The sequence below is a fragment of the Heterocephalus glaber genome, unplaced genomic scaffold (assembly GCF_053883595.1).
Source record: "Heterocephalus glaber isolate CG9 unplaced genomic scaffold, H.glaber_assembly_v1.0 deba00001451, whole genome shotgun sequence".
Taxonomy (NCBI): domain Eukaryota; kingdom Metazoa; phylum Chordata; class Mammalia; order Rodentia; family Bathyergidae; genus Heterocephalus; species Heterocephalus glaber.
The window spans coordinates 7,120,441-7,144,287 of record NW_028258301.1 but is presented as its reverse complement, the minus strand read 5'-3'; the positions used below and the strand labels follow the sequence as shown (position 1 = coordinate 7,144,287).

Sequence of the window (23,847 nt, the reverse complement as noted above, 5' to 3'; positions counted from 1 at the left end):
AATACTGAACTCACTGACAGTATTTTTCCAACTCTATTTACACAAGATATCTGAGTTTTAAGGGCTCTCCACCTGAAAGTCACTTTTCCCACCCCATTATCAGAAAACAAAAAACGTTCACTCTTAAGAAAGTAATTAAGCTCCCCCCCCCAAAAAAAAAAGAAAGAAAGTAATTAAGGGCTGGGGATTTAGCTCAGTGGTTCCAGCGCCTGCCTTGCAAGCACAAGGTCCCGAGTTCGATCCCCAATACCAAAAAAAAAAAAAAAGTAATTAAAACAGTGTGTAAAATTCAAGCATAACCAGTCTGCTTGACAACCAATCAGATAAAAGTCAAACCAATCAGATAAAAGTCCATTTCCTCAAAGAGATAAGATGTTGAATATGTTTACAACTCATTCTATTTTGTGTTTCATCTCCATAAAATATTTTTTCTTTCCTTCTCTCCAGCCCCACAGCTACCCCCATTAAATTCTACTTATCTTTCAAGGTCATGTTCAAATATCCCTTCCTCTCTGAAGCCTTCCTTGACTTTCTCTAGAGACTATTTGTGCTTCCTTTCTTTTTTTTTGATATCAGCACTCAAACTCAGGACCTTGCACTCGCCAGGCAGGCACGGCACCACTGAGCTAAATCCCTGGCTCTGTTTCCTTTCTTTATACTATTACCTCAGCACTACATTCATAACACCAGTACAACACTCACTATATAACTGTGTATAAAAATATCTTCTCACTGGGCTAAAAAGCACCTCAAGACCGGGATGTCTCCATCCGGTATTCATCTTTCCCTTGCAATGCCTTCCCTTGTAATGCCAAGAGGGCCTGACATATCTTACAGCAGCAGCATTATAAAAACAATGGCAACAACAGTTACTTGATACTTCTAATATACTTTTGACACAACAGGGACTCATTTATTTATCCATATATTTTCTTGAGGGGGAGGATACCTTTTTTTGTCTGTATTTGGTAGCAAAGGTAAGGGGAAGGATATAGAGAAAAAAATTCTAAAAGATCTATGATTATAACACCATTATTCACAATAGCCAAAAGGAGGAAGCAACTCAAGTGGCCCCTGACAGATGCATAAACAAAACTGTGATACAATACAATGTTATGTAGCCTTTAAAAGGCAGGACATTTTGACACATGGATGAACTTTAAGAACATTATGCTGAGTGAAAGAAGCAAGCTACAGAAAGACTATATAATTCCACATATATGACATATTTAGTCAAAATTATAAAGACAGAAAGTGGAATGGTGGTTACTAAGGAATGGGAGAAGAGGAATGGGGAGCTATTTTATGACTAGTTCAGTTTTACATATGAAAATAGTCTGGAGGTTACTCAGACAACAATGTGAATATACTGAACTCCACTAAATTGTGCACTTAAAAATTGTTAAGATGGTAAATTTTATGTTATGTACATTTTAACACAGTTAAAAATAAATAAATGTCACAAAACCACCTTGGCTGGGATGCAAGTCATGGTAGAGCTTGCCCAGCCTGCATGAGGGCTTGGGTTGGGGGCAGGGGAGAGAGAGGGAAGGCAAGAAGAGAAAAAGCAAAAGAGAAAGAAAAAGAAAGTGAGAGGGGGAGAGTGAGAAAGGGAGGGAGGGAAAGAAAAAATCAGTAAGGTAGGAAAATGAGTCCTTAACTGTTTTTTGGGTTTGTTTTTATTTTTGCTTGGTTTTGGTTTTTGGCTGGTGGGCGTTTGGGATTGATGCCAGGGCCTCTTGCATCCTAATCACACACTTTCTCCACTGAGCAACATCCCCAGCCCTCTTTGACTTTTAAAACCAGCTGATAAAACCACACCATCTCCGGGACAGGGGATGTAGTTCAGTGGTTTCACCGCTTGCTGCGCAAGTGCAAGGACCTGAGTTTGATCCCCAGTACCAAAAAAAAAAAAAGAAAAAAAAAACACCACAGCATCTCCAAACCCAGGGTCTAAAGAGGAGCACAGCTTAATACCAAGGTCAAGGCTGAGTGGTGGACAAGGCACCACCGAGAACAGCTGACCTGAAAGGTGTGCTCTGTTCTGAATGTTCTCATTCTGAATCAATGAGGGTAGATCAGAAGTAGAAGTCTTCAATAAGATCTTTCCTAGAAATTGAATGTACTTGTAATGTTAGTGGCTTGGGGACTGAGACACTGTGAGACCTGCCAGTTTTGTCCCTCAAGTGTCAAAGAGGACAGTTTGATAACCACTGGAATAGACTATCCCTAATTTTAAAATACTGAAAGCTGGGCATGTGGCTCACTCCTGTGATGCCAGCACTTGGGAGGGAGAGTCAGGAGGACTGCCCCAAGTTCAAGGCAAGCTTGGGCTACATGGTGAGTTCAAGACCAGCCTGAACTGCATAGTAAAACCTGTCTCAAAACGGTAATAAAATAAAATACTGAGAGTCTGTGAATTTAATTAATATTTTAAGATTCACTTTTTTGAAAGTTTGAGATTCTACTTATCATTCACAAATGTATTTTATGTCAATTCTTTCTCTGAGATATTATTTTTCATGTCAACAACTAGTATGTGAACAAAAGAATATTTTCCATACCCTGAACTTGTAGGGTGAATTAGCCCTGAAGCTCTCTCTACAACCATTATTGTATTTGTCCCACATTTCATTCTGATGGAGAATGATGAACACCATTGGACCAAACAAAACTGAGGGATTAGGTAATGTCTGGATTAAATAATTTAAGTGACAGGCAGAGAGAGAGAGACAGAGAGAGAGAGAGAGAGGCAGAGGCAGAGTGGTAAAGAGCTCCAAATTTGGAGCTAAGAAGCCTGGATCCTACTTTACACTTAATCAGAGTGAGTTCACTTTGAAGTCTTCTTGTATAAAATGAAGGTAATAATTAAGTTTCTATCTCATAGAACTATTGTTATAAAATTAGAAAAGTGAGACAATACAAAGTAGTTAACATGGTGCCTGGTATATAACACATGTTCAACAAATAGGTATTATTTTAATAAAAATAAGAAACTATAAATGCATAAAAATTTAGCATATCAGATGAATATGTTACAGAAAATGCATATTGTAATTTTAAATGAAAATAGCAACATTCAAATTTGTATATGCCAAGATTATTTATTTTATTATTTATTTCTCATCTGTTCTGAGACAGTCTCTCTATGTAGTCCAGGCTGGCTCTGAACACACTATGTAGCCCAGAATGACCTCCAACTCATGATGCTCCTGCTTTAGAGGAACAGGATGTACCACCATGCCTGAAATTTTCCCCATGTTTTATTTTTTCTTTCTTTCTTTTGCTTTCTTTCTTTTGTTTTGTATGGTTTGATCTAGGGGTTTTTTTAAAGACAGAGTCTCGCTATGTAGTAGGCTGATTTTGAACTCACTAAGTAGCCCAGGCTGGCCTGGAACTTGTGGCAATCCTCCTGCCTCAGCCTCCAAGTGCTAGGATTGCAGGCATGTACCACCCACCTGGCTTTTTCTTTTTCTTGCCTTGACACAAGCTATGCTCCTTGACTTGGTATAATCCTTAATCCCTAAATCCCCTCCCAGTCTGAGATTGCTTTTAATTATCCAAGATATAGGAAACATCACTTTCCCTAGCAACCTCACTTCACCTCAAGGAAAAGTGGGTGACTCCACTGTATGTTCTCTTGCTACTCTGTCTGCTATGGTTTGGATCTAGAGTGTCTACTAAAGCCTCATGTGTTGAAGGCATGATCCCAAAGCACCAGTTTTCACAGCTAGGGCCTAGACAGGAGACTAGATCACACAGGCGCTACTCTGGGTGAATCCACTAACCAGTTCATACAGTAGCCAGCAGGAGTTAGGGTCCAGCAGGAGGAAGTGGGTCACTGGGGTGTGCCTTCAAAGAGTGCATCTTGCCCCCATCCTACCTCTCTCTTTTTGCTTCCTGTATGCCATGAGGTGAGCTGCTCTGCTGTACCACATGTTCCCTGCCACAATATTCTGCCTCACTGTAGACCCAGAAGAAACAGAGCTAAGTGAACATGGACTGAAACCTCTAAATGAGGTACAGGACAGTCTCTCACAGGGAAGCACTCTCCTATGGACTATATGAAATGCAAATGTCTTGCCAGACATTTATGTAAATGAAAAACATTTATTATTACCTAACTTGGATTCCAACGCTATTTTACATAAAAACAAATCCATCTTGATAGTTTTAATTTATCCTGAATTTTCCAGGAATGCAACTACAATATATATATATATATATTTTTTTTTCCTCCCTATGTATTTCAGGGTGTCCTTGAACTCACTACATAGCCCAGGCTGGCCTCAAACTTGCAGCAATCCTCCTGCCTCAGCCTCCCAAGTGCTAGGACTACAGGCATGCACTACCACATCTGGTTGATTGTCTTTTCTTAAATCTAAACATACAGTGGTACCTCAGTTCATGAACTTAATTCTTTCCATGACTCAGTTGCAAACCAAATTGGACAAGAATGGAATCAAATTCCATGGTTGGGTTCAATGTTGACCTTATGGGGAAATTTGATTTGGGTGTCATACAATTGGGTCATTTATAAGAGGGAAGGTCTTCCTTTAAATCTAAACATAGTCATTTATAACAAGATTTTAAAAAGCTGGGTGTGGTGGTACATACCTGTAATCTCAGCACCCCAGGAGGCTGAAGCAAGAGGATTGGAAATTCAAACCTAGCCTAGGCAGTTTAGTGATTTAGCAAGACCATCCATGTCTCAAAATGATTCAAGGCCAGCCTAAGAACTACATAGCTAGAGCCTGACTCAAAAAAAATTTTTTTTAAGTGCTGGGGATATAGTTCAGTTCAAAGATTCTAGGGGTCATTGGTGGTGAACCTATGATACATGTGTGACAGCTGCAGGCAGAACCCTTTCAGCACGTGAGCCAAGTCATTCCAGCAGCTGAGCATCGGATAACGGTTTTTTTCTAAACTAAAACCTCAGTGTTCAAGTTTAATTGCAGTGTTGGCACTTTGCAATAAGTGGGTTTTCTGCTTCATTTGGGCACTCTAAAATGTTTGCCATCACTGCCAGGTTGAACATCTAGTACCACCAAAAAAAAAAAAAAAAAATCTACTGACTACTTCAGTATGTCTTATAAAATAGTCATGCTCCAAATTTTGAAGATGAAAATCTATATTTTTACTAACAATTTTCTTTTGTTTTTCTTTACCATATAGTTAGGGTATCACGTTCATCTTTTTTAAAATTATGAGCAATAATAAACTAACTTACATATGAATTTTTCAGGGTAGTTAAGAGTTTGTTAAAAATGTTATTAGCCGGGCATGGTGACGCACACCTGTAATCCCAGCACTAGGAAGGCTGAGGCAGGAGGATTGCCATGAGTTTGAGGCCAGCCTGAACTACATAGGGAGACCCTGTCTCAAAAAACTAAAAATAAAAGTTATTAAATGGCAAAAATATAGCTAACATCTATAGTATTTGTTACATACTAGGTTTTGCTATGTAACTGCTTTGTATGTTTTAATCCTTTTTTTGTGTGGTGGAGGGGACTGGGGATTGAATTCAGGGGCTTCATACTGAAGTACACCCTCAGCTCTTTATTTTTTATTTTGAGACAGGGTCTACCCAAGTTGCTAAATTGCCTAGGCTGGGCTCAAACTTGCGATCCTTCTGCCTCACTGGAGTATTGGAATCATAAGTATGTACCACCATGCCCATATTATATTAACCCAATTAATCCTCAAAAGAACCTTGTGAGGTAGGTATTAGTAGTATCTTTTTTTTTTTTTTTTTTGGTACCAGGGATCAAATTCGGGACCTTGTGCGCTTGCGAGGCAGGTGGCAGAACCACTGAGCTAAATCCCCGGCTCTGTAATGTCTTTATTTTATAGCTGTGGAAATTGAGGCACAGAGACTAAATTACTTTCACTCTTTTTTAACAGTAGTAAAGCTTTATTAAAGGTAGGAAAAGAGCCAGGTGTGAGTTTGAGACCAGCCAGGGCTACATAATGAGTTTAAGGCCAGCCTGACCTACAAAATGAGACCCTGTCTCAAAGAAACTCTAAAATAAAATTTTAAAAAAAGCTAGGAAAAGAAACAGGCTCTGCAGAGCAAGTTTGGGCCAAGAAAAAGAACTACACCCTATCACATAAGGGTGGGCCACCATGGAAGAACAAACACAGTGGCCTAAATGGCTTTCTCAAGATCATACATCTTTTTGAACTTAGATAATCCAAAGAATATTGGGCCTGACAGGTATGGTCAACCAATCTGAGGAAAAAAGTACTGTGTGGACACTATAATTACTCTGTTAAAGAATAATGATCTTGTATGTATCTATCAACATAGCCTTGTAATACATAAAACAAAAACTGATAATGTAAGGCATATTTGACAAATCCATGATCTTTATGAGACGTTTTAATACCACTTAAGAAAGCTCTAGAAGACAGGAAATGAATAAAGATATGGAACATTTTGTTTTTTGTTTTGCTTTGTTGTTGGGGGAGGTTGGTTTTGGTTTTGGTTTTTTAGGTAATTTTTTTTTTTTGGTACCAGGGATTGAACTTGGGACCTTGCGCTGGCAAGGCAGGTGGCAGCAGAACTACTGAGCTAAATCCCCGGCCCCTTGGTTTTGGTTTTTTTTTGGATTTTTGACAAAGGGTCTCACTATGTAGTTCAGGCTGGCCTTGAACTCACTATGTAGCCCAAGCTGGCCTCAAACTTACGGCAATCCTCCTGCCTCAGCCTCCCTAATGCTAGGATTACATGCTTGGCTCAGGATATGGAACATTTTAATAATAAAATTAGTATGTTTGACCTAATATTGCCTCAAGCAAGATAGGGTTTTATTTCAAGTATATATAAAAAATTTACTGAAATGCACAGATACTACATCATAAAGAAATTCTCAAAAAACTTTATGGTATCAAAGTAATGCAAGAACCTCCATGGAGGTTCCCAGGCCTCCATGAAACAAAATTAGACAAAAACAACAATAAGAGGGCCGGAGATTTAGCTCAATGGTTCTACCACCTTCCTTGAAAGTACAAGGTCCTGAGTTTCATTCCCGGAACCAAAAAAAAAACAATAATAACAACAACAACAACAACAAAAACCCTGATTGCCTGAAAGCACAAGGCCCTGGGTTTGGTCCCCAGAACTGCCAAGAAAAAACAAATAAAATAAATAAAAATAAGCTTATCTATTTGGAGACTAAAACATACAACTGTTAAATAACTCAGAGGTACCTGGGTGTGACAGCAAACACATGAGGTCCCAGTTACTCTGGGAGATGAGGCAGGAGGGTTGCTCGAATCCAGGAGTTTGAGGCCAGCTCAGACAACACACAGAGAGAACTCATATCAAAAACAACAAAAACAAAACTACAGAGGCTTAAAAAAAAAATCACCACAAAAATTACAAAATATTTAGAAGTGAATGACAAAAGTATACATGCCAAAACATTAGTGACAGCTAATATGATACTTAAGAGGTAGTTTATGCCCCTAAACCCATCTATTAAAAAGAAACACACACAGATGAGGGGATTTAGCTCAGTAGTTCTGCCACCTGCCTCGCAAGCACAAGGTCCCAAGTTTGATCCCCGGTACCGCCCACCCCTCAAAAAAAAGCACAATGAACAATATTAACCCAACATCTTCTTTTTTTTCATAGATCAAACTCTAATTAGTGGCAAGGGGCCCAATTTAAACACTGAACAATCTGGTAATCTTCCTTCAGGCCAGGAGAGACCGGGTAACAGTCCTAGTAACAGAAGATCCAAGTGGGAATTGCCATGTGCGGGTGTGAGAATGCCATTATTTTTCTGATGAGTTTGTCCTTTTTCCTTCCTCCTTTTTACAGCCTACACTAAGCAAAGATGTGATATTTACATCAGGAGAAGTGATCTTGTGCTGTGGTTTAGGTGTGGTTTGTTAGGGGCTTAATTGTCAGATTGGTGATGAGAGAGGCGGTAGGATTTTTTTTCCCCACAGTGAGCTACATCTTAGCCTACCCCACCCCATTCCCCTTTTTGAGACAAGGTCTTGCTAAACTGCCCAGGCAGGGCTGGAATTTGTGATCCTGCTGGCTTAGGCTCCCAGAGAGCTGGGATTACAGGCTTCTGTCACTATACCCAGCACAGTAGGGTTTTTTTGGGGGGGAGGGGTTGGTACTGGGGATCGAACTCAGGCCCTTGTGCTTACGAGGCAGGTGGCGGAACCACTGAGCTAAATCCCTGGCCCCCAGCATGGTAGTTTTGAGGCAGGAGATTAGGGCATTGCAGAGTGACTAAAACACAAGATGTAACTTGTCAACTACATCTGTACAACAGGAAGTGACCTGTTTAATCACAGCCAGAATACATGGCCAGGACAACTTCAATGGGACTGGATCTGATAGGATATAAAAGATGGTAGCCATTCACTTTGCCAACACTGCCATCTTCCTGTTTTGCGGTCTTCCTGCTTCTGTGGTGGCCTGTCCTGAGTGTGAGATGTATCTTCACTTTTCTTGCATTTCTCCTTTTTCACCTTTTCCCTTTTCTTCTTTTACTTTAAATGAAAGTTCCTTTTACCTTCTTCCACTTTAAAATAAGTTACATTTACCTGTTCATTGGATATCCTGGCCAATTCTTTGGGACAGACAAAAAGAGCCCAAAATCATTAGACAGCACGCCATCAGGCAACAGTATGCAACTTTTAAGAAATGGTGCCTAATAGAGCCTAATAGGAGGTCCTTAGTTCATTCTGGGGTGTGGGGAATAAAGTAGTGGTTCTTAGGGATCCCCTGAGCTGTTTCTCTCAAGAGTGAGTTGTGCCAGGCATGATGGTGCACACCTGTAATCCCAGCACTCAGGAGGCTGAGGCAGGAGGATCGAAGTGAGTTCAAGGCCAACCTATGCTACATAATAAGTTCAAGACCAGCCTGAACTATATAGCAAGAATCTGTCTCAAAAACAAAAATAAGGGCTGGGGATTTAGCTTGGTGGCACTGAACCTGCCTCACAAGTGCACAGTCCTGGGTTCGATCCCCGGTACCAAAAAACAAAAACAAAAACAAAAAACAAAAGTGAACTGTTACCAATGCCTGAGTCTGACCTGTGAACCAAGTTGTTGCAAGCGGCATGCCCTTGAACCTCCAGAACCACGAGTGAAATACATTTCTCTTCTTGTTGTTGGGGGGTTTTTTGTTTGTTTTTTTGGTATCAGGAATTGAACTAGGGACTCCACTTGTGAGGCTGGCGGCAGAACCACTGAGCTAAATCCCCAGCTACATTTCTCTTCTTTACAAAGTGGCCTACATCAGGTATCTTGTTATAATAATGAAAAATGGACTAACACATTTTGTAAACAAAAGGACAAAGACCACACACTACAGATAGAGGAAGCTACCAGAAGCTTGGATTGTGGATAAATTCCTCAAACAACTGGGGTTTTCTTCCCCAAGATTTTCTTTTTTTTTTTTTTTGGTGGTACCAGGGATTGAACTCATGACCTTGTGCTTGTGAGACATGCACAGCCCTCCCCAAGATTTCTTAACAAAAATTAATCTCTTATTTGAATAAGGCTCTGTGTTCAAGTGTCTGTAACATACTGCCAAAGACAATACCAACTCATTGCAAAAGACTAAACACAAACGGGCCAAAGGACAACCATAGATAATAGAAAAAGAGTAAACCTAAGGAAAGTTTACTAATAAAGATAAAATCAAAATAATGAAGTAGAAAACAAATGATTAATAGAGAGGATCAATAAACCAAAAGTTAATTTTTGAGAGGAAAAAATTCATAAATAGCCACAACACTAAGTGACTCTCACCAAGAAAATATCTTCTATCTTCTGGCCCCCACCTACCCTTCTAGACTCATGACAGGCCTGCTAGTCCTTCATATGACCCACCAGGCTTGAAGCAAATCCAGTCTCTCTCCATTCCTAAAATATTCCATGTTGTTCCTCTGTACCTCTGCACGTGTGTTACACCTGCTTGGGAGTGTGATGTCCTTTCCTTGCTTGTTCTGCCTGACAGGTTCTTTATCCTTCAAGGAAACTCAGGGTGATCTCTGGAAAGCCTTCACTGACCTTTTCAAATAAGATTTGTATTGGCACCCAGTCCTATATTCCCTGCCACCCTAGGCATATTTTCGTACATTTAGCAACTATCTATTGAACAATTTTGGGCCCTTACTAAATGCTCTGTTTTAACAGATACTGCATTTTTAATGTATCTCCTGTCATCAACCCCAGGCAAAGAACTCTGTTAGGACAGGATTTTACCTTATTTCTCCATCCCTAACACCTAGCTCAATATCCTACACCTAATAAGTATTATTAACTAGATACCTACTGAGTAAATAAATGAATTGATGAGAGCAAATAATTACAGTGTTTATTACATGCTGTAATACAGGTCATGGGCACAGTTCTATGAGATTACCAAGGGAATGAACCAACCCTCTGAGTCTTCTCATTGAAAAATAATTCAATTCCAGCACAGCTTTTTGTAATAATCTTTCACGTGTCTCTACACGTGTCATCTACAGAAAAAACTTACAGGCACTGAATGAATCCAAGTTTCCTACACAACTTGGTATGCTTCCAGTTTTTGTTTTTCCAGCTGAACAATCAACAAAAAAACAAAAATGTGCTCAATTCATATAGACTGCATTTATGTTGACATAACACTTGTATTGTACAATTAAGATCTTCCTCTGCACTGTTTCCTTAGCCCCATTTTTTTTCTTTTTTTTTTTCTTTTTTGGTACCAGGGATCGAATTCAGGACCTTGCACTTGTGAGGCAGGTGGCAGCACCACTGAGCTAAATCCCCGGTCCAGCCCCATTCTTGATTTTGCAGGCTACCTTAATTCTCTGCCTACTTGAAGCAGTTTAATGCTGAAATGGCTGGTCTGTAACAGGAGAGTGACAAGCCCATACACACTAGCGTTGCTCATGGATATCTTGTGGGTTAGAGATGGTTCTGATCAATTCCAGAACTCACTACTTCACCCTCCAAATACCCTTAGTATATTCTGACATTCAGCGACAGCAAACTTGAAGTCTGGTATGTCAGAAATGTCAAACTGGCTTTCTCCTAACCTTTACCCTCATGTAGAACACCTACTACCTCACATCATTCTTATGCCAATGCTCAGCCTTCTTACAAAACCTGCTTTATATACCTCTAAGACTGCGGGGCTGACCCTGCCATAATGGCTATTAGAACCCTGCAGCATACACAGTACTGACGAAAGCACTCAGAGAGTCATATCGAGAAGCACAAATACAATCATGTGAGAAAACTCCTTGAGTATTTTATAGACTCAGGCTGCAATAACAGTCACATTTAAAAGAGAAAAGAAACCAGATATGGTTATGCATACCAGTAATCCCAGCAGTCTGGGAGGTTAAGGGAAGAGGATCTCAAATTGGGCAACTTAATGAACTAGCGAGACCCTGTCTCAAAATAAAGAAATTGAAAAAGGACTGGGGGTACAGCTCAATGCAAAAGCCCTTGGTTCAATCCCCAGGACTGAAAAGGGAAGGGGTCACTTTTTGCAAATGTAGCAAGTTACAGTTTGGAAGGTTTAAAAATATTTCCCAGGCATGGTGACACACGTCTGTAATCCCAGCATTTGGGAGGCTGAGATAGGAGGATCACTTCGAGTTCAAGGCCACTCTGGGCTACATAGGAAATTCAAAACCAGTCTGAACTACATACTGAAACCCTATCTCAAAAAAACCAAAATAATAATAATAACAATAACAATGATTACACTAAGCATGGTGGTGCATGACTTTAATCCCATCTCCTTGGGAGGCTGAGGCAAGAAGATTGCTTGAGTCCAGGAATCTGAGGCCAGCCTAACCAACATAAGGAAACCCATGTCAGAAAAAAAAAAAGCCAGCGTGGTGGCACACACCTGTGATTCCAGCACTCAGGAGGCTTGGGAGTTCAAGGCCAGCCTCAGCTACATAGTGAGTTTGAGGCCAGCATGGGCTATAATAGAAAGACCTTGTTTCAAAAAACCAAAAAATAAAATAAACTTTAAAAAGATATTATCAAGTTTTGGTATAATCAAGTCACTAAGGCTATCATAACAGCACTAGCATTTGGAAACTCAGCATCTAAATTTCACACAAAGCTACCAAAAAACATAAAACTTCAACTTCCTCTTCCCAAGCACAAAAACAAAACATCCTGGTACAAAATAACACTCACTTCCTAAAATGTCCCCCTTACTTTCCTTAAACCACAGCTGTTGGTACTACTAATTTAAGAGTTTGCATGACAAACTGCATGGGTACTAAATAATAAATGCATAACCATGAACATAAATCAATTTTTCAGTAACAAACAGATGGCAAATATCAGACACTTTTTTTTTTTTGAGCTCAAACCCCAGGGGCACTCTGTCACTAAGTTATATCCCCAGGTTTGTTAAAATTCTGAGACAGGATCTCACTAAATTGCCCAAGCTGCACTCAAATTTGGGATCCCTCCATCTCAGCCTCCCACGTAGCTGGTATTACAGGCACCTCTGCACCTGTCCTATCGGACTCTTTTAGGTTATGGTGTGTATTTTATTTTTTTGGTACTGGGGAACGAACTCGGGTCCTTGAGCTTGCAAGGCAGACATCGGAACCACTGAGCTAAATCCCCAGCCCTTCTTTTAGGTTATAAGTTAACCGATTCTTACAGTGTGGCATTCCCAAATGTAATGCTGCCGATTCAAAAACACGTAACAGGAGAGAAAGTAGGAACTTCAACCTCTATCTTATAACTAGTTTGATACTTAACAACACAAAATAAATCAGAAAAACTCTGTAAGTGAGAATACATAAATTATCATATTCTACATCCAGCATAAGCAGATAAAAATTAATAAGGCAGTATATTCCCTTCTCGTATACTGAAATAAATTAGATGAAACTTGCCATTCATCAATTAGGGGGGCTGGGGACTTAGCTCAGTGATTCTGGCGCCTGCCCCCGCAAGCACAAGGACCTGAGTTCGATCTCTGGTACCAAAAAAAAAAAAAAGGGAAATCATCAATTAGGTAGCTAGGAATTCAAATCCTAGCTGTACCATCTTTACTTGTTGTGGTACATCTGGTAAGATACCAAGTATCTTTGAACCTCACTTGCTCATTTATAAAACAGAAGTATAAATACTTCCAGGATTGTTATAAATATTATACAAGATAATATATATAAGTTCTTAACATAGTGCCTAGCACAAAGAAACAACTCAATAGATCTTAGTTGCCTACATAATAGAAATGAACTACCCCTGAATGTGTATATATTGTATATTTTAGCTATTACTCTAAGGCTTTACATATACTACCTCATCATATCTTCTCAATAATTCCAAAGGTAGTTACTATTACAATCTTCATTTTGCAGATGAGGAAACAGAGGAAGAGAAGTTACTTGCCCAAGGTTAGAAAGTTTACAAATAGCCAAGATTCAAACCAATTCAGTCTGTCTCAGAGTCCCTCTGCTAGTTGCCTCACAATGTATTTCTATACTTCACACACACACACACACACACACACACACAAACCACGTGCACACATATACATGCACACACACACTTATGTATATAATGCATAGATAATTTTTCTCTCATGCAACAAATTCTTAGTGTTCCCTATGTGGCAGAGTCTGCTCTGGGTCCTAAAGACACAGAGATGAAAGACAGAGTTTTGCTGGGTGTGATGGTGTGTGACTGTACTCCTGCTACACAGGAGGCTGACCCAGGAGAACAGCTTAAATCCAGGAATTCGGGGCCAGCTTGGGCCACATAGGAATATCTCATCTCTTAAAAAGAGGGAAAAGTGGCTTCTTTTTGTTTGTTTGCAATACTGGGGATTAAACTCAGGGCTGGGATTACAGGCATGGACTATCATGCCCAGCAAGAGTTTTGATCTAGGGTCGGGGATTTAGCTCAGTGGTTTCGCCGCCTGCTGCGCAAGCACAAGGACCTGAGTTCGATCCCCAGTACCAAAAAAAAAAAAAAAAAAGAGTTTTGATCTAACAGAAAAAGACACATACATAAACAGTGCCATTAAAAATGTATCAATGTTCTGATAAAAGACTGTATAAAATATATAGGAGGCACAAAGGAAGAAATGGTCAATTGTGCTATGAAAAAAATATGGTAATAGTAAGAAATCAAGGTATCTTATTTCACATAACCATCAAAATAAAACCACATCTAAAAAATAATGGTACCAAAAAAAATAATAATAATAATGGGTTGACCTATATTCAATTTTAAACTGTCACATAAAACTGAAAGAGAAAAGTAACAATATCAAAAAAAATTTGAAGGGCTAGGGATTTGGCTCAGTGGTGCTGCCGCCTACCTCACAAGTGCGAGGTCCCAAGTTTGATCCCCAGTACAAAAAAAAAAAGGCTGGAGGTGTAGCTTAGCATTCCCTGAGTTCGATTCCAATAATAATAATAATAATAATAATAAAATAATAAATTGTTAATTATAATTATATGATTATATTTTATTACTTATAAATATAATGTATAACAAATATACATAAAAACATTGTAACATTATTTTATTTTTTATTATTATTATTATTGTTGCCAGGTGTGGTAGTGCAGGCCTCTAATCCCAGCACTGAGGAAGCTGAGGCAGGAGGATCATCACAGGTTCAAGGACAGCCTGGGCTACATAGTGAGCTGAAAGCCAATTGGAAAAAAATAAAAATAAAAGAAACCCAGTTGGACCACATAGTGACAGTGTAACTGTGAGTGGGAGTGTAATTCAGTTCCTGCCTAGCAAGCACAGGCCTGGGTTCAATCTCCAGCATTCCAAAAAGTGGTAATAATAAGCTTGGCATGGTGCTGCACGCCTGTAATCCCACCACTTGGGCAGCTGAGGCAAGAAGGTAGCTGTGAGTTCGAGGCCAGGCTTAGCTACATAGTGAGATGAAGACCAGCATGAATTACATAGTGAGACCATGTCTCTAAACAATAAAAGAGTAATAATGAAAGTTATTACTTGTTATAGAGTACAGTAAAAAACAGAAACTATGCTCATTCATCGTAGGATCATATTTCTTCATCAAGACTCTCACGTACAAGCACAGACACACACCTGCACACTGGTTCTCTCGCCTCTCCTGTTACTCCTGTTTAGGCTCCCCTGCCAGTCTTCCTTTCCTCTTCAACCCTTAAAGGTTGGAGTTCCTCAGTGTTTGGTCCCAGGCCCTCTTATATTCTAAGGCTGGTTACAGTCCCTGTGTAATCTCATTCACATCCATAGTGTCAGCTACTCCATGTTAGTGGCTCACAAATCTACATTTCCAAGCCAGATCCATCTTCTGAGCTTCAGAATTTTTTTTTTTTTCTTTTTGAGACTGGGTCTCTCTGTTGCCCGGGCTGGCTCTAAATGCCTATGCTCAAGCAATCCTCCTGCCTCAGACTCCCAAGAAGCTGTATGCATGACCACACCCAGCTCTGAACCCCAGATCTTTATGAGCAACCATTTATTGATCATTTCCAAGTATAGGTCCCATAAGTGCCTCACACTCCAGTCCAAACCTGCAATTATCAAATATGCTCCTTCTCTAGGGTTCAAATATCCAGTGCTCAAACTGAAAACATCTTTGATCCCTTCTTCTCTTCATCATCATATATAACCATCCACCAAGTTACAGACAATACCTTCTAAATATCTCAGTTTTTACAACCATATGTAAATTGGTAAATTTAAAACTATGTTTAATTGCCAAGGATTTAGCTCAGCAGCACTGCACCTGCCTTGCAAGCACAAGGTCCTGAGTTCAATCCCCAGTACCAAAAAAAAAAAAAAGTCATAAAACTATGTTTAATATTTTGAGCCATTTCATTCTCCACCCTCCACATCATTGCTCCCCTCTCTCCTGAGTTATACACACGTCTTTCACCTGGACCTGTTCTTACCTTCTCCAGTTCATTTGAAGTCTTGCAATCTGAGCAATCTTTTTATAAAGCATCAGAATACACAACCCCTGCTTAAAAGCAACTCCTGTAAGATAAAGTCCAAAATCTTTATCCCTGATGACCTGTGTGGACGATGAGGCTCTCAATAACAAACTGCTCCTCGCCTCCACAACACCATTTCCTCAGGCAGCAGTCACCCTGGATCATTTGCCCCAGCCAGTCGGGACTTCTCTCAGATCCACAACTGCACTCAAAGACTTCAGCATCCAGACCTATGAATACACTGTGCATTCTGTCTGCAAGCTTATCTTCAACCTTCTCCTTGCCTGGCTCGCTCCTCTCACCCTCCAGCTCTCAGATGAAGCATTGCTTTCTCAGGAAGACCATTCTGCCTCCTCAGGTGAGAGTGTGGCTTCTGTGTTCCTTCTGCAGTCTGCACAGCAACCGGCTCTAGGTTACTCTCATGATTGCCACCTCCTGGTGTTCATGCTCTCATGTGACCCCCTCCCTCTGAGCAGAAGCAGGATCTGTAATTGACTTCTAACCAATATGGCAAATGTGACTTTAAATTAACTTAGAAATTAAAGCTGGGCATGGTGGCGCACACCTGTGATCCCAGCACAAGGGAGGCTGAGGCAGGAGGATCACTGAGTTCAAGACCAGCCTGAACTACACAAAAAGACCCTGTCTTATTGCTGACTGTCTCATTTGCTGACTGTGAAGAATCAATAACCATGTTGTGTGCTGTAATATGGAAAGGGCTACATGGCAAGGAACTAAAAGCCTCTAGCAAGAGTCTTGTGCTTTCTGCCTCAAATGAGACAGCAGACCTGGCTGATACTTTGACTGTAACTCTGTGAGATTCTAAACTGGGGGACCCAGGGACATCAGCTTTGGGACTCCTGAACTCAGGGTGTGGTGGTGCATGCCTATAATCCCAGCACACAAGCCTACCCTGGACAATTTAGGGACCTGGTGAGACTCTGTCTCAAAATTTAAAATTTTTAAAAGGTCTGGGAATGTAGCTCAATGCAAAGGTCCTGGGCTCAATTCCAGTACTACCAAAAACAAAACAAAACAAAAAGACTCTTAAACTACAGAAACCAGTACATTCATGGTAACATTACTATATAGCAATAGACAACTAATACTGTTTCCCTTTGTGTTGTACTCCTTACTCATAATTAAAGTTAAGTATCATGAGATTTACCATCGGTATTTTCTTTTTATTTTTTTTTTCTTTTTCAGTACCAGGGATTGAACTCAGTACCTTGTGCTTGCGAGGCAGGCGCAGTGCCACTAAGCTACATCCCCAGCTGGTGCCATCAGTATTTATCATTAGATTATAAACTCCATGAAGGCAAGAGTAATAAAACAATCGCCACTATATCTAAGCATCTATCATAGTGTCTGGCATAGAAAGGAACTACAGGGTGAGGCTGTAGTTCAGAGGTACAGCACCCTGGGTTCAAAAAAATAAAGAAATAAATGAAGGAACCACAATACAGTATACTGAATGAATAAATGAATGCCTACTTTTTGCTGGGCATATTTCTATACTCGGAGAAACAAAAGTAAATGTAGAAAGACACAGAAAGTAAAAAGACATAGCTCCTGCTTTTTTTTTTTTTTTTGGTATTAGGGATCGAACATGGGACCTTGTGCTTATGAGGCAGGCAGTGGCACCACTGAGCTAAATCCCTGGCCCTCTAGCTCCTGTTTTCATGAAGCTTAAAGTGAAGTGATAATTTCAGCACAATATGACAAAAGTAACACAGAATATGGGCATTTAACTCAGTATATAAAAGTCCAGGGAAGGTAGAGAAGAAAATCTCCCAAGAGCAGTAAGACAAAAAGGTGCCCCTGTAATCTCCAACAACCCAGGACACTAAGGTGGGAAGATTATGAGTTAGAGGACAGCCTAGCTCCTTAACAAGACCTCATCTCAAAAAAAAAAGGGGGGGGGGCGGTCCCGGGATTTAGCTCAGTGGTTCCAGCGCCTGCCTCGAAAGCACAAGGTTCTGAGTTCAGTCCCCGGTACCAAAAAAAAAAAAAAAATCACAAAAAGATTTTTTTGGTGAACAAATAGTAGTACTCATAGTACCATTCTCTCAGAGTTGGTTTCATAACTATACTCCCTTTTAAGTATAATCTATTTCCAAAATGACAGAGTATTTTAGAATGCTGAGTTTAAATATAAGCAGCCATACTTCTTGTTTTGTGGGAAGATGCATTTTAAGGACTGTGTGGCTTGGTTAACAAAAAAACCCTGAGGCTTTAATGAAATTCAGTTAATCTTCAGTGTCTGCAGATGGATTCTTTGGAGAGTACCTATGCAATCCAGATTTACATTGATCAGAGGACATGATCTTGTACATAGAAAATTCTGAAACGTTCACACACAAAAAGTGACTAAAAATAATAAGTCTAGCAAAGCTATAGGATACAAAGTCAATATATGAAACTCCATTGTGCCAGGTGTGGTACCACACACTTGTAAACCCAGCTACTAAGCAGGATGAGGCAGGAGCATTCCAAGTTTGAGGCCAGCTTGGGCAACTTAGCAAGACCCTGTCTCAAAATGAAAAATAAAAAGGATTGAGTTTGATTCCCCAGTACCACAAAAAGCAAAGAAGGAACAAGGGGAAGGAGGAAGGGAAACACAAAGGGAGGAAAGGAAAGAATGAAAATACAAATTATTCTAACTGTAACTTATGTGACCCACAAAATGCATAGTACAGACCATGAGGACTTTGCTAGTTATGGTTTTTCATCTTTTATAAAATACAGTATAATAGTCTCTGTTACTTTTGTAGAGCCAGGCTTCAGAACTAAATGAACAGTATAAACTAACAGGTAAACTAGGCATAGTGTCGTACACCTGTAATTCCAGCATTCAGGAGGCTGAGGCAGGAGGATCATTGTGAGTTCCAGGCCAGCCTGGGCTACATAGTGAGTTCAAGGCCAGCCTGAACTACACTGTGAGACCCTATCTTGAAAAGAAAAGAAAAAAAAATTAAGCAGATAATACAACTAAGGTTTATTTTTAAGAATGAGTGGAGGTCCTAAAATTCCAAACCCAATTATTTTAAAGGAATACAAATAAGCGACATAAATCTATACTCCTCAATGTAAAGTCATCTATCAACCCATCTTTCTTTTTCTATCAAGGGCAATTCAAAGTCCTTAAATTCTGCATAATTTTGTATTTCCCACAATAGAAGTCAAACATTTCCTTTCATTGAAATTGATACATATTTTATTTAACCTGACTTTTAAATATTTGTAAGGTTAAAGAAAAATTTAATTTTCTCTGTTAGAAGACTGTTGGACTAGGTGAGCAATAGTTTTCAACCCAGGGCAGTTTTGCCTCCCAGGGGATATTTGGCAATGCCAGAAGGAACTTCTGGTTGTTATGACTGAGCAGAAGGCTCTCGTGGCATTTAGTGTTTGAAGGTCAGGGATGCTGCTCCACGTCCTAGAAGGCACAAGACAGCTCCCCTATAGCAAAGAATTATCTGGCTCAAAATGTCAAGAGTGCTCAGGATATGAAACCCTGGCCTTAGAGGCATTAAAAAAGATGAAAGTAGCTTATGATTAATTGGGGAGGAAAATGTACTTTTAGAGGTAAAATACATTTGGTTTATATTTAAAACATTTTTGAGCTTCAAATATTTTCCTTTAGTAATATTTTGGTTTTCATTTTTAAAACCAAGATTATAGTAATTTCCTTGTTTTTAAGAACACTGTTTCTAACAAATGTTTCTGGAATGTGTTGGATGTTAGAGAAGTATATAGAAGAACTGAGGCATGTGTAAATGCTACCTGAGTACATTTGTTTATTTATTTATTTTATTTTTGGTACCGGGGATCGAACTCGGCTCCTTGCGCTTGCACAGCAGGCAGCAAAACCACTGAGCTAAATCTCCGGCCCTTACCTCTTCTCTTAACAAATGTACTCAGGCCAAGGATTTCGATCCCTGGTACCAAAAAAAAAAAAAAGAAAAAGAAAAAAAGAAGAGGTAAAACCAAATGTCTTATGTCCCCACCCCTCCCTTCCAATAAAGGAAAAACTGATCCAGTTCCAGACCAGGAGTGGCTAACAACTTGTATATAATTTGAAATTTAAAATACTGGGATGGGGGCCGGGGATTTAGCTCAGTGATTTCACTGCCTGCTGTGCAAGCACAAGGACCCGAGTTTGATCCCCAGTACCAATAAATAAATAAATAAATACTGGGATAAAGGATCTTCTTTTCTTTTTATACCAGTCCTTGTTTTGTTTGGGAGCCTGATAAAGTCTAATTTATCTACTTTACTGTTGTTGCTTGTGCTTTTGGTATAATATCTGCAAAATTTGCCAAATCAGACTTAGGATTCAACTATGTACTACCCATGCTGTACAGAAAGCCTGAATCAAGAAATCAAAATAAAGCCTTTAAGTTCAAATTCAGAACCTATATAGTGTGACCTAAGCAAATGCAAATGTGAGACCACTGTACTGGAATGCACCCACAGCCTGATGCATATCCGTGCTCTAAAACATAAGAACTGTGGGGTGAGGCTTAGTGGTACAGTGCCTGCCTGTCATGTGTGAAGTTCTAGGTGCAATCCCAGCAGAGAGGGGCAGCAGCAGGGGCAGGGGCAGAGGCAGAGAACATGAAAAAGGACCAGCAAACACAATGAGCAGTGGGATCCACACTCAAGAGTTGCATTCAGGGCCGGGGATTTACCTCAACGGTTCTGTCATCTGCCTTGCAATCAAAAGATCCCGAGTTTGATCCTCAGTACCAAAAAAAAAAAGAGTTGCATCTAATTTGTGAGGGATTTAAACAACAACAAAAATCTTAATGGTCAAATTCTACTTAGCTTTATGTAAGTGTATTAGAAAACCTGGGCTGGGGATTTAGCTCAGTGGTTCCACTCTCTGCCTCAAAAGAGCAAGGTCCTGAGTTTCATCCCTGGTACCAAAAAAAAAAAAAAAAGAAAACCTGTAAGAAATAATAATTTTCTAGTAAAAATATAATTTAACAAAACTGACTTGTAAAGAAATAAAATTCTCAATAGACCAATTACACTAGAAGAATAAGAAAATTTGTCAAGTACTTGGCGCAAAATTTCACAGTTAAATTCAAACAAATATTTAAGGAATAAATCATTCTAATACTACCTGTTCCAAAGCATGGGGGTTGCCCAAATTATTTTTACAAAGCAAGCATAACACATACCAAAATTTTAAAAAAGCATAAATAAGAAAACCACAGAACATTTTCAAAATACCAAGGCAAAAGCACCCTACCCCCTACCAAAAAGAAGTTGACAGACACAATGATACACATCTGTAATCCCTTCTAATTGGGAGGCTGAGGCAGGAGGACAGCAAATTAGAGCCTAGCCTGGGCAACTTAGTGAAACCTCATCTCAGAATACAAAAGGGCTGAGGATGCAGCTCAGTGAGCCAGGTGTGGTGGCACATGCCTGTAGTCCTAGCATTTGGCAGGCTGAGGCAGGAGGGTCGATGAGTTCAAGGCCAGCTTGGGCTATACAATGAGTTTAAGGTCAGCCTGAGACCCTGTCTCAAAAAAAAAAAAAGGAAGTAGAGTACCTCTGGGTCCCCAGTACCAGGAAAAAGGAGGAAGAGGAGAAAGGGGATGGGAGAGAGAGTGAAGGGAAGGAGGAGGAATTTTCAAATCCATTAAATAATATATCAGAAATGCAAGCATGGCTTGTTCTTAAAATATCTAATACACTTTACTAAGAGATTAAAAGAGAGAGAGTTCGGGGGGGGGGGATCAATAAGATACAGAGAGGGAAAAAAGGATTTGTTAAATAGAACTGGCTCACACAGTCACGAAGGCTTAAAGGCCCCATGCGCTGTAGTCAGCTTGTGCAGACTGAAGTGAGGTAAGGAGATAGATTCAGTTCAGTCCAGAGGCCTGAGAACCAGGATGGCCTATGTCAGCTCCAATCAGACAGCCAAAAGCTCAAAGCCCAAGAAGAGCTGATTTTTCAGCTCTATTCCCAAGGCAGGAAAAGAGTAAGGTCCCACCCAGCCCAAGCACTCACGCAAGAGGAGTTCCCTCTTACAGAATGTTCAGCCTTTTGGTTCTGTTCAGGCTTTCAAGAGACTGGCCGAGGGCTCCCAAATGAAGAGCAGTGTTTGACCAGATAACTGGGCATCCTAGGACTGGATTAACCTGATACATAAATCAGTTCTTCTGTTTTCTTTTCTTTCTTTTTTTTTTTTGGTACCGGGGATCGAACTTGGGACCTTGTGCTTGCGAAGCAGGCGCCAGAACCACTGAGCTAAATCCTCGGCTCAATCACAATAATTCTTAATGAAACAGAGACTTGTTAAGATTTTGAAGATCTCTGAGTAAGAAATATCTATTTCAGCCCCCAAATCATGTCTTGTTTAATTAAGAAACATTACAAGTATTCCAACTAAAGGCAGGAACAGAACAAAAATGCAAAATGTTAATGTGTTAGGAAATATCACTCAATGCAATCTGCTAAGAAAAAACTGAGTTATAAAACCATAAAATGATAAATGTAACATCATTCAGAGGTGATAACTGAGGCAGATTAGGTAGTGGCCAAGTGCCTGAGCAAGTGGGCGTGGCCTGTCAATCACGGAGATCCTGGACACATGCGTAGAACATGGTTCCCAAGCCCTGTATCTGGGACCAATCAGAAAGTGCTATCTTCCCAAGTTCAATCCCCAGTACCAAAAAAAAAAGAAAGAAAGAAAAGAAAGTGCTATTTTCAATTCTTCTGGTGCAAAATCAAGCAGGTTTTTGGTTTTTGTTCGTTTGACTGATTGGTTGGTTTTTTTTGAGATAGGGTCTCACTATGTAGTTCAGGCTGGCCTTGAACTCACTATGTAGCCCAGGCTATTCTGGAACTCACAGTGATCCTCCTCCCAAGTGCTGGGATTACAGGCTTGCACTACCACACCCACCTCAAGCAGGTTTTAGATCTGATATCAGCCTGAAGAATGAGCTACCCAAAAGACCTCTACCACTCACCTCGTGGCCACTGTGAACCCTCTCAGTGACTTGCTTTCACTCTGCACAGCTTACTTCTTTCCTATCTTTAATAAATGTAAAACCTCACTATCTTTTTTGAGTATCTTGTTCAGTTCTTTGTTTGGGACACCAAGGACCTGAAAGAGTCTAGAGAATCCCAGAATCTGATAACAGACTATAAAGATGAAAAACTAAAGCAAATCAACTGAAAATCTATTGCAAAAATTAAAGAAATTCACTACACAACCCATATAAAAAATTAATGTATAAGCCAGGTGCCACGATGCCCATCTGAAATTGCAGCTACTGGGTGGCTGAAGAAGGAAGATCACAAGTTTAAGGTCAGCCTTGGCAATTCAGCAATACACTGTCTCAAAATAAAAAGGGCTAGACATGATTGTGCAAGACCACAGTGCCTATGCTCCCAGCACTCTGGGAGGCTGAGGCAAGAGGATCCCAAGTTTGAGTCCAGTCTGGGCAACATGGAGAGTTAATGAGACCCTTCCTTGTCTCAAAATTTTTTTAAAAAATTTTTTTAAAGGCTGAGGATGTAGCTCAGTGTGAAGGAGCTGGGTTCCATCCCCCATACCAAAAAAACAGGAGAAGGGGGATATAGCTCAGTGGTAGAGCACCCCTGGGTTCATTTCCCCCAGTAGCAAGAAGGCCACCAATGTGTAAAAATCAACAACCTTTGTATATACAAAGAACAACTAGTTACAAGATGTAATGGAAGGTGGTGATGCACAACTATAATCCCAGCACTTGGGAGGGTGAGGCAGGAAGATCTCTATGAGCTTGAGGCCAGCCTGGGCTACATAGTGAGTTCAAGGCCAGCTTGAACTATATAACAAGACTCCTGTCTCAAAAAACAAAAAACAAAACAAACACACACATATATAATGAAAATT

General features: G+C 40.0%; 1 protein-coding gene across 7 annotated transcripts in view; it reads right to left on the bottom strand.

The window, feature by feature from the left end:
- Tesk2 (testis associated actin remodelling kinase 2) overlaps positions 1-23,847 on the bottom strand; it is a 139,151-nt gene that overhangs the window by 73,302 nt on the left and 42,002 nt on the right. The window contains exon 1 of one of the 7 annotated variants that reach the window (XM_013068546.3): positions 15,912-16,091. The exons of the other annotated variants lie outside the window; for them this stretch is intronic. The gene's annotated coding sequence lies outside the window, so the exon portion shown is untranslated. Of the gene's footprint in view, positions 1-15,911; positions 16,092-23,847 lie in introns of those variants that run through there. 7 annotated transcript variants of the gene reach the window in all.